The sequence below is a fragment of the Ovis canadensis genome, chromosome 6 (assembly GCF_042477335.2).
Source record: "Ovis canadensis isolate MfBH-ARS-UI-01 breed Bighorn chromosome 6, ARS-UI_OviCan_v2, whole genome shotgun sequence".
In the NCBI taxonomy this organism is placed as follows: domain Eukaryota; kingdom Metazoa; phylum Chordata; class Mammalia; order Artiodactyla; family Bovidae; genus Ovis; species Ovis canadensis.
This window is the reverse complement of record NC_091250.1, coordinates 126588129-126602909: the sequence shown is the minus strand read 5'-3', so window position 1 is coordinate 126602909 and position 14781 is coordinate 126588129. Positions and strand designations below refer to the sequence as shown.

The window sequence follows — 14781 nt, the reverse complement described above, 5'->3', positions numbered from 1 at the left end:
TGCCTCCTATACAATGTCATGCACCTCCATCCATAGTTCTTCAGTCACTCTATCTATGAGATCTAATCCCTTGAATCTATTTGTATAATCGTAAGGAATTTGATTTAGGTCATACCTGAATGGCCTAATGGTTTTCCCTGCTTTCTTCAATTTAAGTCTGAATTTCACAATAAGAAGTTCATGATCTGAGCCTCAGTCAGCTCTGGGTCTTATTTTTGCTTACTGTATAGAGCATCTCTATATAGAAACCTAAAGTTCATTAAGATTGGGGAAAAGTGATGAATTTAGGCTGGGCAAAGAGTAGTTTTCTGCTCCTGAGGCACACTTTCTAGCGGGGTCATTTTGGCATGTAACTTACGGGTTGCAAGAATCGCTTGAAGGGAAGGAATGAGTTTTATCTCTATTTATCAATATTCAGTGACTAGAATACAAGTGGCCCTCACTGTGCTGTGATGTGCTCAGCCTCTTCAGCCGTGTCCAACTCTTTGCAGTCCCATAGACTGTAGAACACCTGCCTGCTCTCTCCATGGAATCCTCCAGGCAAGAATACTGAAGTGGGATGCCATGCCCTCCTCCAGGGCTTCTTCCCGACCCAGGGGTCAGACCTGCCTCTCCTGTGTCTCTTGCATTTCAGGCAGAGTCTTTACCACTGAGCCACCGGAGGAGCCCTATAGGTGGTCCTTAATAACTGCTAAATGAATCAATGAGTGCTAAGTGATGGTCTTTCCCCACATTGCACCTACTAAATGAGGCAGCTCAGGGGAAACATCTGAGCCATGTCCTATATATAACAGGTGCCCCTCAGGGGCAGTTCTCTTCCATTCCCCTTAGGAGCGTGGCTTGTCATCTGTGAGTAACTTGAGTAAGTACGCCACAGAGGTGCAGAGGCCGAGATGATGGGTGCACAGAGATTTTACTAAGACCCAGAGGGAATAGGTGCTTCTAGAATATAAACTCCTTATTCTGCTCCCGGGCGTCCTCTGTCCATTTTCCTGGGAGTGGCCAAACTCATGATGGTCAGCAAAGGCCAATCACAGAGGAGAGGGCTATGGCTGCCATTGTGTTACTCTGGGGCTTAATTAGCCACCTGATGGATACGAGATCTTGTCCTGAGGCAGAAGAGCATCATGGCTATGACCAGCAGCCAAGGGTAGGGAGCCTATAAAGGATTAAGTTGGGGATTTGAGGTCCTGGATATGAATAAATTAATCTTGATCTTAACTATTGGTTGATTCATAGTGACACCACTGAGAAAAGTAGTATTTCTCCTGGACTTAATGTTTTATTTGCAAAAGGGTCGTAAAGTATCTCCCTTATCCACTCCCAGCATTTTTTAAAAACAATGTGTTGATGTGGACCATTTTTAGTCTTTATTGAATTTCTTACAATATTGCTTCTGTTTTATGTTTTGCCTCCTTGGCTGCAAGGCTTGTGCGATCTTAGCTCCCGGATCAGGAATTGAACCCACGCCCCCTGCATTGGAAGGTGAAATCTTAACCATTAGACTGCCAGAAATGTCCTTCCCAGGAATTTTTATGGGAATCAAATGGGATAATGAGCATATGCTTATTGTCTTTCTGTTCAGATCATATTGTGATGCTTTCTGCTCATAGTGTGGTCCCCAGACCAGCAGCGCTGGTGTCATCCAGGAGCTCTGTCAGAAATGCAGAGTCTCAGGCTCCAGGTCAAACGTACTGAGTCAGAATCTCAAGTCATCAGGGACTCCAGGTGAGTTCATTTACACATGAAAGTCTGAGAAGCAGAGACTATAGAGTTATAAGAAATGTTTAGTCCTCCAAACACTTTTTAAAGAGCGCTCCCTCCAGAGAAAAGCAACATGTCGTATTTATCTCAGTTTAGTACCTAGAATATAACTGACTCTTAGCTAGAGTTGACGACTGAGTAAATTAAGATCTTGCTCTCACTCACTACTTTGGAGCTCATTACCTAATATTCCTCCTGCTTTAATGGCAGGACATGTACGAGTGGATTGCAGCTGCCTCAGAGCTAGCTGATGCCAACCACCGATGCAGACATTTAGTATGTGATTAAAGACAGGGTAATCCATTTAATGTGAACTGTGGGAGAGATTTGGCAAGAATCAAGGGACAGAGGTTGGATTTTTAAGAGTTTCCAAAGATAATGTCTTTCCCCAATTATTTAAAGCCCTCAGTAAAACTTGGATCCCACCCAGATAGAAATAAGCCTTCTTAAGAGAGAATTTTCTAAATAGGACTCTTGTTCACTTTGGCAGCAGAATTTTGACACAAGGTCCATTCGGGGGTTTATGTAACATGCTCTTGGAGGGCTTGTCCAGCTTTGTTGAACTGAGACTAACTGAACTTAGCATCTATGGAGGAGACATGCTTTTTGTTCACAAGATTTTATTACCTGCTAAACTAATTAAAGAATTAATCCGGCACATCATTCCACAAACACCACAATGCCTGGCCTGGGGTTAACATAGTGAGCAGGTTAGCCGTCCCTGTTTCTATAAAGCAATTGCCAGATTCAAGGATGGGCTGTGTGAATCAGACTCACAGTGACGTTTGAGGAAGCACAGAAATCAATATGGGTGGGTGTGGCTGGCCGACTTCACCTAGAAAAGGCTAAGAGGTGATGGAGAGAAGCTTCCTGTGGAAAGTGACCTTTAGGTCACCACCTGGAGGTTGAGTAGGAGCAAGACTGAAGGCAAAAGGAGAAGGGGGCGGCAGAGGATGAGATGGTTAAGCAGCATCGCCGACTCAATGGAATTGAATTGGAGCACGGGCCAGGAGATCGTGGAGGACAGAGAAGCCTGGTGGGCTGCAGTCCATGCGGTCACACAGAATCAGGAAGGACTTAGCGTCTGAAAGACAAAACAACAACAGTCGGGACAGGAAGAAGGAAGTGAAGCTGGCACACAGAACAGCATGGGGCAGGGCCTAGAAGCAGGAGAGAGCTAAGGAGGTGGAGTCGTAAATATTTGGATAGCCATGGTGATGGTATCAGCTGATTAGGGGCTGTATGTGCGAGGCGTGGAGTGGGATGAGACCTGATTGAAGAAGTAATCAAGGGTGGGGCCTCAGAGGGTACTGAGGATCCTCCTAAGAAATTTGCATGGCACCCTCTGGTCAATGGAGGAAGTCTTTGAAAGGGTGAGTGGGGCTGATACAGTTACTGTTGTCCTCTCTCATGGACCAGGGAGCCCCTTCAACAGTAAGGTGCCAGAAAGATGCGTCTTCAGTCTGCATGCCCCGCTCTGCTCTCAAGTCTGAATCTGAGCCGGGTGCTGGCTTCCTGCTCTGCATCTGTTCTTGCTAACCACAGAGGGCCCTAAGTATCGCCTTATGTGCATCGTCAAAGAACAGCCTATATCCAGAATTCATCAACTGAATTCTCCTGGTCACTGCCTCCGGTCTGTCTGCTGTGAGAGCTGCCTCTCTGGGGTCTCCTTCTCTGGATTCCCCCTGCCTGGAGGGCAAGTGAGGTACTGGCAGCTGTGAGCCTGAGCTGCAAACAGCTGCCCTCTGGGCCTCACCAGCGGCAGCACCATGCCCACTCCCTGGGCCCCAGAAGTCAGGTCATTTTTGCGCCATCATTTTACACCCAGCTATGTTTACACGTGGGCTTCCCGAGTGACTCGAGGTACAGGAGGTGCGAGTTCGATTCCTGGGTCAAGAAGATCCCCTGGAGGAGGGCATGGCAACCCACGCCAGTATTCTTGCCTAGAAAATCCCATGGATAGAGGAGTAGGGTGGGCTACAGTTCACGGGGTCGCAAAGAGCCGGATTCGATTGAGCATGCACCCACATGCATTTATACCTGTCCTCAATGCCTAGTCTCTTGACAACGAGCTGAAACTCCTGGAAAGTTCTGAGAAGCAGGGTGGCCTGAACATAGGAATGAAAGTCAGAGGAGCTGGCCTGAAGTATGTCCCCTTCCGGCCCCTGTCCTGTGACCTTGGGAGAGTCACTGAAATCTTGGTTTCCGCAGCTGTAAACAGGGACAAACAAGATCACCTGCCCTGTCTTCTCAGGACAGTGGGGTGAGATCAAACAAGATGAGGTGTGGGACAGTGCTTTTTGTAAACCTCTGTGAAGGAGTGGGCTTTCACTGGCGCTCTGGGCATTGCTGGCTCCTGGCCACGCCACCCCTTTCTGGAACAGCTGAAGGCAAATAAGACCCAAGAGTTGAGCATTTCTCACCTTTCACAACGAATCACTGCCCTCCTGTCTGGGCCTTTCCAATTTGGTCTCATTTATCATGGTTCCTGCACTCAATCACTTAATGAACAACTCAATTAGAAATTATTTGTTCAAATGCAAACATCACTTTATTCATAATTACTGAGTTCATAATTATTGAGTCCAAATAATATTTGATGACACCACCCACTTTGAAACACTTTCTTTCTGGTGGAACTACGGCATACACGCCCAATTTTCCCCCCTGGTATACAATTATCTCCTCAAGATTCTTGCTGGAATTTTCTGAAAACTCTGGTTCATTAGAGAGTTCCTGATTTACTCTAGTTTTTTCCCCCAGGGAAACTTTAAAAATAAATAGACTGATAGAGGTATGGAGGGATACAACAGAAGAGTGGGTGATTGACCTTTTTCAAATAATTGCCCTCTAAAATACAAAACACTGACACTTCAGCACCAAAGGGACATAAGGAGGAGGAGGAAAAAAAAATGGGGAAGGAGGAAGATGACATCTGTGACATCAAAACCAAGTGGGGAACCAACAAGGACCTGCTGTATAGCACAGGGAACTCTAGTCAATGTTATGGATGACCTATATGGGAAAATAATCTGCAAAAGAATATCTATACACAGATATAGATATAACTGAATTGCTGTGCTATACACCTGAAACTTACATGATATTGTCAATCAACTATACTTCAATTACAACTAAAAAAAAAAAGAGGTTTGAACCATAGTGATGAAAAATGGAATCTAGAGATTTTATAAAACCACTCTGGTATCTTATCCTTGAAAGGAATCTGCACCATCTTCTCTTCTCATCCATTATACATGGTGGGAACTTCTTTCCTGGACATGTGGGACCATATTATAATGCCCGAGCATTTGCATCCAGGTCAGCCTAAAGATGAACTTGCCTGCCTGCCAATGCAGGAAACATAAGAGACATGGGTTCAATCCCTGGATTGGGAAGATGCCCTGGAGAAGGGCGTGGCAACCTACTCAAGTACTCTTGCCTGGAGAATCCCAAGGACAGAGGAGTCTGGCAGGCTACAGTCCACAGGGTCGCACAGAGTCAGACATGACTAAAGCAACTTAGCATGCACGCATGACCTAGAGACAGCATGCCTGTGCCCGTGTGAAGTCTTTTTAGTAGTGTCCAACTCTGTGCAACCCTATGGACAGTAGCCCGCCAGGGTCCTCTGTCCATGGAGATCTCCAGGCAAGAATACCAGCTGCTGCTGCTGCTAAGTAGCTCAGACGTGTCTGACTCTGTGGAACTCTATGGACTGTAGCCCATCAGTCTCCTGTGTACATGGGGATTCTCCAGGCAAGAATTCTGGAGTGGGTTGCCATGCCCTTCTCCTGGATCTTCCTGACCCAGGGATTGAACCTGAGTCTCCTGCATCTCCTGCATTGGCAGCCGGGTTCTTTACAGCTAGTGCCACCTGGGAAGCCCAAAGACAGCACGAAGGAGCCTTATTATAAGGTGGAGACCTCACAGGCATGTCCTCCCTAAAGCCTTCCTCCACATCCCTCCCGCTCAGGTGCAGATGGTGTTTCTTTCTCTTTGCTTCCAAGTGGTAGACATTTCTTTCCTCATCATTTTCCATTTATCATACTTTTTCTTGCCCATCTCCCCACCATAGACCCTGAGCTCCCTGAAGTCAGGGACTGAGTCTCATCACCTGGGTACATTTAATGACTCACTTCTAGATAGAAGTTGTTGTTTGACCAGTCACATAGGGCTGCCATCCCAGACGCTCTTCAAGCTTCACCGGGGTGACTGCAACAGCCTCCTAACTCGCTTTTCTGACTTTAGTTTATTCAGTCTGGACACCATCCTCCCTATCAGAGCCAGGAAAGTCTCTAAGATGGGACTCAGACCCATCCTTCCCCTGCTTAAAACTCTCCAATGAGTTCTCTCGTCCTCTGCAGAAATCTAAAAGCCTTCACATGGCTTAGGGGATGTTTCATCTCCTGGACCTGGCTGAGCTCTCCAGCCTGGTGTCCACCCACTCTGCCTTTACAGCCAAAGTCCAGCCTCTGGGGAGCAACACTCAGTCTTATGTCTTTCTTATTTTCGGCTGTGCTGAGTCTTTGCTCCTGCCTGGGCTTTTCTCTAGCTGCAGCGAGCAGGGCCTACTCTCTAGTTGCGATGCACAGACGTCTCGTTGCAGGGTTTCTCTTGCTGTGGAGCACAGACTCTAGGGCACACTGGCTTCAATAACTGTTATCTCTTGGGCTCAGTTGCCAAGTGATATGTGGGATCGGGGATTAAACTGGTGTCCCTTGCGTTGGCGGGTGGATTCTTAACCACTAGACCACCTGGGGAGTCCCACACTCATACTCTGATCCATCCCGCCTTCTCATATGATAACAGTGCCTGATATTTATTAAGCATATGCTATGCTGGGTACTTTCCAGTCATTCAGTCTGCATTTCAATAAACCTCAGAACCATCCAAGTGATAATTATTACATCCCCCTTTTACAGATGAGAAAATTGAGACTTGGAAAGGAAGCTTGCTCTAGGCAAGATAGTTGCTCACTTGCTAAGTCGTGTCTGACTCTTTTGTGACCCTGTGGACTGTAGCCCACTAGGCTCCTCTGCCCATGGGATTTCCCAAGGCAAGAATATTAGAGTGGGTTGCCATTTCCTTCTCCAGGGGATCTTCTCAACCCAGGGATCGAACCTGTGTCTCCTGCATTGATAGGCAGATTCTTTGCCACTGAGCCACCTGGGAAGCCCAGGCAAGATAGTTAAAGGCAGTTAAAGGGTTATAACCAGGCCAGTGACTCCAGGACCTGAGGTTTTGTCCACCACGTTATGTGGAAGATGGTGTGGTTCTCACGCTGAGAGAATCTGTCCAGATGAGATGTGACTTCAGCTGGGTACTGGTCGATGGCTGTATACCACAGAGGTCTGCTAAATGCCCTGCCCGAGGCAGATTCCAGGGCAGCCGTGGGGAAACCAGAAATGCGACCAGCTCTTTCCACTGCAAGGGTCCAAGAAGGCTTCTCCAGACAGGTGGAGGGTGAACCAAATTACAGAGGAGAAAAAGGGTTGGCACAGGAAGAGACAGCGAGAAAAGCCGTTCTGAGCAGATTTCTCCGCAGCTGGGCTGGCAGAGGGGAAGGTCCTGGGTAGGTCAGACCAGGAAGTGGATCCCTGTGGCTGAGGCAGAGAAACCAGGGAGAGGAGAGGGGTATTGGAGAAATGTGCAGAAGGCCAGAAATCAGGGGGCGAGTGTCAGGGGGGCAGAGAAGTTGGGTGGGTCTGCAACTCGTGGATGGTCTGAGAGAAGCTGATCACCTTCCAGCAAAGAGGTGGTCTGATTATAGTGTGGTTAGGGGAGCTGAGGGTGGGGTTGAGCAGGGAGAGGGGGCATGTCTGGAACGCCCAGGAAAGATGCTTTTGCAAGAGTCCTGACAGGAGAAGAGAGTGGTGGCTGTGTAATTGCAAAGCAAAGGGCTGATTCCACAGGCATTTGAAGCCACCTTGGGCTATAATTTGCTTTTTAATGACACTGCTGATCCTGCTGTTACTGATGTCTGGGGACCTCAGGGGCACTTTAGAGTCACCCCCTGGGTGGCCGGAGGCCTGTGTGTGGCACTTAAAGAGCCCTCATTAGGGTCAGGAGCCCCAGGTCTCAGGCCAGGACCCACTGGAGGGGGATCGGGGGGGTTGCCTCAGGTAGCTCTTATAGATTTCTGGACTTGTTTTTAATGATTGAGTCATCTCATGCACTCAGTCTAACAGGGATTTTGGCACAGAGGCCCTCTTCTAGGACATTTGGAATGCCTCCTGTGTGCAGAGGGATGTGGGTAGCCCTGGGGTCATAGCTGCTTCCCACCACCACCCTCCTGATAGAACAGGCTAATCACTGCCTCTGCCTGCCTCAAACAGTGTCTGTGTGTATTAAAGAGTGCGCTTGAAAGACAGGGGGAGAGACGAGGCACCTGAGGAGAGCCCGGGCCAAAGCAGAGGTGAGTCAGTTTACATAAACGTACCTGAAAGAGCCTTTCTGTGCTGAGTCAGGCTCCACCTGCTCTTCAGGTCCTCGATCGGCACCAGGATGCTGAACCGGTTCCAAACCAGCCAGGGAACCCCACGGCCTTTAGCCTGGAAGAAAAGGAGTTAAAACCTCTCAGGATTCCAGCAAAACCTTAGCAAGAGCCCCAAGCATATACACAGTTGAACTTAACGGAATCCCGTCAAAACGGGTTTGAGAAAATCCATCTTTTTAAAAAATATTTATTCATTTACTCGCTCAGGATTTTGTAAGCAGCCACTCAGTGTGTAGGCTTTCCTGGTACCTTAGGCAGTAAAGAATCAGCCTGCAATGTGGGAGAACAAGGTTTAATCTCTGGGTCAGGAAGATCCCCTGGAGAAGGGTATGGCAACCCATTTTAGTATTCTTGCCTGGATAATCCCATGGACCAGAGGAGCCTGGCAGGCTATAGTCCAAGGGGTTGCAAAGTGTTGGACACGACTGAGAAACTAAGAGCAACACTCCCTATGCACCTCTATTGTTGCTGTCCAGTCTCTAACTCATGTCTGATTCACTGTGATTCCATGGACTGCAGCAGGCCAGGCTTCCCTGTCCTTCACTATCTCCCAGACATTGCTCAAATTCATGTCCGTTGAATCGGTGATGCTATCCAACCATCTCATCCTCTGCAGCCCATTTCTTCTTATGCTTTCACTTTTCCTCAGCATCAGGGTCTTTTCCAATGGCCTGGCTCTTTGCATCACGTGACCAAAGTACTAGCGCTTCAGCTTCAGCATTAATCCTTCCAAAGAACTTTCAGGGTTTTATCTGCTCAGGCTCCAAAATCACTGCAGATGGTGAGTGCAGCCATGACAATAAAGGGAGCTTGCTCTCTGGAAGGAAAGCTATGACAAACCTGTGTATGTTTACTTGGTCTTTAAACAGATTTTCAGCTCCTTGGGAGGAGGGAGTGTACATGGTTCCTGCTTTAGCGGGTGGGGCAGCATACCTCCAGCACAGAGAAGAAAGGGTCTGGGCTAGAATTCAACCTCTGCTCTGCTTTTTAAGATTTTTTAAAATTTGATTGTGGGCCATTTTTAGTCTTTACTGACTTTGTTACATTGTTGTGCAGTCTCTCAGTGTGTCCAGCTCTTTGAGACCCAATGGACTGCAGCAGACCAGGCTTCCCTGTCCTTCACTGTCCCTTGCAGCTTGCTCAGACTCATGTCCATTGAGTCCATGATGCCGTCCATCACTTCATCCTCTGTCCTCCCCTTCTCCTCATTTATTACGTTACTGTTTCTGTTTTGGCTTTACAGCGGGAAGGCATGTAGGATCTTAGCTCCCCAACCAGGGATCAAACCTGAACTGCCTGCATTGGAAGGTGAAGTCTTAACCGCTGCGCTGCCAGGGAAGTTCCTCTGCTCTGCATTTTCAGAGCTGCTTCAGCCTGGACGAACAGCCTGGATGGAGAGCTGGCTTCTTTCAGGAAGCACAAAGGTACAGTCTGTGTGCTAAGCTATGGCGTGGCCCCAGAGGAAACCCCTCTAATGATCGGCTCAGAAGAGCTGCTTTCTAAGCCGCACGGCGATCTTTGTGCAACAGAGCCCTCTGTGTTACAGTCTAATGCCATGCTTCTCTAGCTGTGCTGTTTATTTTTAGAAACATTTACTGGACACTGTGTACTGGGTGCAGTGTTCACTCCTGCCCCCTCAGGCGAAGCAATAAAATTGGGCAAAATACCGACTTCCATATCTGTAAGTTATTTATTGGAGAGGGAAATGGCTACTCACTCCAGTTTCTTGCCTGGAAAATCCCATAGAGGAGCCAGGCAGGCCATAGTCCATACAAAGGTCGTACAAAGAGTCAGACATGCCTGAGCAACTTGGCACGAGTTATTTATTAATAGGCAAGTGTATGATAAAGACACAGAAAGAGGAGGACTCTCCTCTATTCTGGGAGCTAGGGAGGGCTCCAGGAAGTCACGTCTGTTTCAGTTGTGAAAGATGAGTAGGTTGGCCCTGGAGAACAGGTGTGGGAGCGGGTTCCAGCCCGACCAGACACCTGCATGGACACGACGGAAGTGGGACAATGTCAAGTTGTGTAGGTGTGATAGGAACTCAAAGGTCTAGCCTTTCAGACACAGGCTAGATGAGTTCTCATCCAGGAGGTCTTCCAGAATCCTTACAGAAGGAGGGGTTCATGCTCACTCTTCTTACTGCCTCTGGACCTGCTGGCAGCGTCCATGAGCACATTTATCACTTGGCACAGCAAATTTGGGTGATACACACATGTCGATACACACCAGAAGCTTGCTGAGGTCAGAGAGCCTGTAACTTCATTTTTGTTTCCTTAATAATTGCATAGGGAACAGATGCTTCACGCACATTTGCTAAAGTGAATTCACACGTGGAGAACATGGAGACGGTGCCTCCCTCCTACAGTTGGTCTTGAGGGTCTAATTATATCTGTAACCTTTGCAGGGCCTCTAAAATCTTTCTCAAACTTTCTTATAGAGAGGTTTTTTACCTAAGCACATGAGCATTTATCTACATGTATATGTAGGAGCTTGGATAAGGAAATGTCAGCTCACTCGTGTTCTTGCCTGAGAAATCCCATGGACAGAGGAGCCTGGTGGGCTCCAGTCTGTGGGTCACAGAGTCGGACAGGACTGAGAGACTAATGCATGCACACATATGTGGGTACTATACATACACTGAAAGGATTCATATAACACTTATCTGTGGCTTTTTCTGAAAAGTGGGAAGAGAAATGGGGCCGGGGGCAGAAAGGGAAATGGGTACTATATCAGAACCATTGAGTATGGTGGTCCATGTTGCACACTGCACAACTCTAGGGACCATTCATTTAGATATGGATCTGTACAAATTTAAACAAAGAATAGCAAACACACAGAAATACTGTTGGGGGCTTCTTAGACCGTAAAGAATCTGCCTGCAATGCAGGAGGCCTGGGTTCGATCCCTGGGTTGAGAAGAGTCCCTGGAGGAGGAAAATGGCAACCCACTCCGGTATTCTTGCTTGAAGAATCTCATGGACAGAGGAGTCTGGCAGGCTACCATCAAAAGGGTTACAAAGAGTTGAACGCAACTGAGTGGCAAAGCACAAATGACGCTGTCAGTAGTTTTTACTTTCTTTTCAGAGTTTTTCTGTACTTTTCTAAAATGCCCAAAATGCATGGGCATGACTTTTATAGTAAAAAATTGTTAAGACTAGTAAGTTGTGGACAATTTGGGAAACATTGAAAGTATAGCAGAGAAAATAAAAATGACCCACATTTTACCAGAGAAAATTACCAGTAACATTTTATTTCAAAAAGTTTACTTTCTATTCTTTTTTTTAAATTTTAAAATGACATTCATTCTTTAAATAATACAGAAACATACAAAGAAGAAAATCAAAATTACTTCTAACTCACCACCCAGAGATGGCCCACTGTTAGCAATCCATGCATTTTCTTCCAGATTTTTTTTCCTATGTTAATTACAAACATAACTTCCATTTGCTGAGTGCTTAGTTTGAGCCAGGAAGTGTCCTAAGTGCTTGCCAGACATTATCTCATTTAATTCCCATATAAGCCTGAGGTGGGAATCAGCAACCCCATCTCACAGAAGATACAAACCAAAGGTTAAAAAACTTGGATCCATTGCAGATTGAGCTTAATATTGCTCAGTTGCTCAGTCATGTTTAACTCTTTGTGACCCTATGGACTGTAGCCTGCCAGGCTCCTCTGTCTGTGGGATTCTCCAGGCAAGAATACCAAAGTGGGTTGCTGTTTCCTTCTCCAAGGTATCTTCCCAACCCAGGGACTGAAGCTGACCCTCCTGCATTAGCAGGCAGATTCTTTACCACTGAGCCACCTGGGAAGCCTGAACTTAACATTGCCTGACTCCAAAGCTAACACTCTTTATGCTTCTCCACAAGCCTTCAAATCCTGTGTGCAGAGACTTCCCTGGTGGCCCAGTGGTTAAGAATCCACCTTGCAATGCAGGGGATGAGGGTTTGATCTCTGGTGGAGGAAAGGAAGATTCCTCATGCTGCGACCCTATGCAACCAAAAAATAAATATTAAAAAAAAATCCTGTGTGTAGTTACATGCACACCCCTGCCCTGACATACACAGGCTGCAAACACAGACACACACACAAGCTGTGATTGCATTGTATCTTCCATTTTGTGGCCTGTTTTATTTTTATTTGTGTGGTAAAGAGTTTATGATATCCTGTGGAAGCACTTTTAGAAAGTGGTTTGGTAATCTTTGCCTCTTAAGTTACATTTTAAGCAAAGCAGTCTTGAAGCATCAGATCTCCAAAGGGGACTGACCTTTGTCACCAGGCCTCCTGACCTAGTAATGCCTATCCAGTCCTCAGGATCCCACCTGCTGGCTGCTTCTCCTTGGCTGTTTCCTTGTCCATTCTGCGTCCTCAAGCTGGGGGGAGGTAGGGGAAGCCGGGCACACTGTGGCCACAGGCCCCCGAAACTCTCAGAGGAAGCTAGTCTCCATAATTCCTGCAGTTGATGACAGTATCACACATGAGCAGCGTGTCACAGCCTCAAAGCCTTTCTTGTGTGTATTTCTTGTGAATAATCCTGTATGACTGAGAAGGCCTCTTTCAAATCAAGAAAGTTATGGACAGGTTGAGCAATCGGGATAATATAAAATCTTCAGCAAGGGTTGCAACAAAAAATAGGGCAGAGAGCGCCAAACTTGTGGCTGAACGCAAACTGTTCACATGCAAAGTGGAGCAAATCACTGCGGGCCTCCAGTGCTCCAGTCTGCAAAGGATGGGACTGAGGGTTCCCAGGGGTCTCAGAGGACACAGTGATTTCTGAATTGATAGACTGACTACCTGCTGCTGCTGCTGTGGTTCAGTTGCTAAGTCATGTCTGGCTCTTTGCAATCCCAAAGACCTCAGCACAGCAGGCTCTTCTGTCCTCCAGTATCTCCCAGAGTTTGCTCAAGTTCATGTCTATTGGATCGGTGATGCCATCCAACCATCTCATCCTCTGTTGCCCTCTTCTCCTGCATACCTGCAGGGGTGGAGATAACTTTCTTAACTGACTCTTATTCTGTAATACATTGCTTGAGAAATACTGTTTTATAGGTTTTCTGCATAATGCTAATTCAGTTGTTTAATTTCATTCAATAAACAAACTAATTCCTTGCAACTGAAAGCATGGTTCGTGGACCAATGGCCTCCCCCATCTTCTGGGGCCGCCTTAGAACAGAATCTCTACTTCACCTGCCCTTCTCCCACCCGGGTCTGCTGACTCATTACCTGCCTTGTAATAAGATTCCGAGGTCAGACACAGGAGTATTAAAGTTCGCGTTCAAAGCACTGCTGTTAAGGACATGCAAGTTCTAAATGAAATGGAAGTCGCCCTACAGAGTTTATTTAGCGTCACACAGGGCGTTTCATACACGTGTTTCATTTAATGTACATGCAAGCGGGAGGTGGACCGCGCGCTTGGATCGGTTCAGCAGCGGGGCATGGCTTCGGCAGGCAGGTTCCTCTGTCTGCTCAACAGGGACCCAGACAACTGAGAGCCCGGGTTTCTCCCGAGTCCTTTCTCCTCTCCTTTTTAGGAGAGCACACGGGCCCCGAGCTGGCCCACATTTGGAGCGGGAGCCATACACAGTCACATCCCATTAGCTAATAGAGGGGCCCCTGGAGAGGCAGTTTCAGCTGGGCCCGCCGGGCTAAAGCCCCTTTAATGGCCCAGTCAGCTGTCAGGGCTGTAAACACATTTCTTCCCATTCAGAGCCATTTGCCCCTCTCTGTGACCTCTTGTGGCTCTCGGACCCTGGCCACGTGGCCCAGATGGCCTAATCCGTCAGGCCAAAGCAGGTGACAGCGGGGCTTGCTGTTAGGTAATCGGTGACTATAATTAGCGGGGGTGGAAACTTCAATGGGACCAACTGCAGTGCTGGGGCCCGGGGAGCTCTTGAGGGGTGGACCAGTGGAGAGAGAGCAAGGCTCCCTGCCTCCTCCCTCCCCTTCTCCCTTTCTCCTTGAACAGGATGTTTCTAGCACTGCTTGGAGCTTGTGTGCATGTGGGGGGAGGCGGGGGGGGAGCTTCATCCTCAATGAGGAAGGTCAGGGCTGAGCACTGGCAATTTAGGAAATGACTTGTTTGGCAGCTGATCAAATTTATTTCATATGATTTGGTTTGATAATTAGTTGGCTGTAAGGAGCCTGTGGGATCAAGGGTTGGGGGGGTTATAAAGGATTAGGACATGGTTCCTGGGGGGGTCAGACACATAGGCATTCAGACACCAGCTCTGCTGCTCAGTAGCCAGGAGGCCACAGGCTGGTCAACGGGGCTCTCTGTCTCTAACAACAGAGATCACACTGCTCCCCTCGTGGACACACTGTTGGGGTTAATGAAATACCCCATCTCATCAATAATGCCTGAAACCCATCTGACATACAGTGTGTGTGCGTGCTCAGTCCCGTCTGACTCTTTGGGACCTCACGGACTATAGCCCACCAGGTTCCTCTGTCCATGGGATTCTCCAGGAGAGAATACTGGAGCAGGCTGCCATGTCCTCCTCCAGGGACTCTTCCAACACAGGG

The 14781-nt window shown here is 47.6% G+C and overlaps 1 long non-coding RNA gene across 1 annotated transcript; it reads right to left on the bottom strand.

Annotated features, from left to right (window-relative positions):
- Nucleotides 1-2367: 2367 nt before the first annotated feature.
- Nucleotides 2368-9836, bottom strand: LOC138442733 (uncharacterized). Its single transcript, XR_011257866.1, has 3 exons — nucleotides 9548-9836; nucleotides 8204-8315; nucleotides 2368-2848 (listed from the first exon to the last, which is right to left on the bottom strand). It is a non-coding gene; the product is annotated as an uncharacterized lncRNA (long non-coding RNA).
- Nucleotides 9837-14781: the final 4945 nt, after the last annotated feature.